Raw genomic sequence first — 1,088 nt, 5'->3', positions numbered from 1 at the left:
AAAAAAAAAAAAAAAAAAAAAAAAAAAAAAAAAAAAAAACCCTAAACCCTAAACCCTAAACCCTAAACCCTAAACCCTAAACCCTAAAAAATTCTAAACACTAAAAGAAACCCTGAACCATAAAACTCTCGGAAACCCTAAACACTAATAAACCCTGAAGAATAAGATAACCGAGGAAATCGAAGAAAACTCTACACGCTAATAAACCGTAAACCCTAGTAAACCCTAAACCCTAAACCCTAAACCCTAAACCCTAGGAGACCCTTGGAGTCCCTCAGAAACCCTTAGAGAGCCTTCATCAAAGCCATAGAAAGCCTTAAAAACCCTAAAAGCCCTTAAACCCTTAAACCCTAAACCCTAAACCCTAAACCCTAAACCCTCGTTTGAGCCGACCTGATGACAGAGTCACAAATATAAATAAATAATTGACGCAAATAATAACGACGAGCCCTAAGCAGCAGCAAAACACAGCAAACCCTTAATATACAAGCAGCAGCAGCAGCAGCAGCAGCAGCAGCAGCAAGAGTAGCAGCAGCAGCAGCAGCAAGAGCAGCAACAGCAGCAGCAGCAGTACCTAGCGAATCTCTGTAGGAGCATCATAACGACCTCAACTTCTTTTCCTGATACAAGATTAGGTCCCCCCTCCCCGTATGTGCTGCTGCCGTTGCTGCTGTTTCTGCTGCTGCTGTTGCTGCTGCTGTTGCTGTTGCTGTTGCTGCTGGCCCGGTGCTGCTGCAGCAGCACCTCTACAGGAGGCAGAGGCTCAGGTAAGTTAAGGAGGGAAGGGCAGCAGCAGCGCAGCAAAGAAGGAATACAACGACAGGCAGATCGACGAACAAGAGCAACAGGATCCTCCAATAACCTGCAGCAGCAGCAGCAGCAACAGCAGCAGCAGCAGCAGCAACAGCAGGATTATCCACCGAACTTGGTAGCAGCAGCAGCAACAACAACAACAACAGTATCAGCAGCAAACTACCAGCAGGACCATCATCAACATCAGCAGCACCATCATCAGCACCATCATAATCAGCAGCAGCAGCAGCACCAGCAGCAGCAGCAGCAGCAGCAGCAGCAGCAGGAGTATATAA

This window comes from Eimeria maxima, genomic scaffold (assembly GCF_000499605.1).
Source record: "Eimeria maxima Weybridge genomic scaffold, Emw_scaff77, whole genome shotgun sequence".
Classification (NCBI taxonomy): domain Eukaryota; phylum Apicomplexa; class Conoidasida; order Eucoccidiorida; family Eimeriidae; genus Eimeria; species Eimeria maxima.
This window is presented reverse-complemented; position numbering follows the sequence as displayed.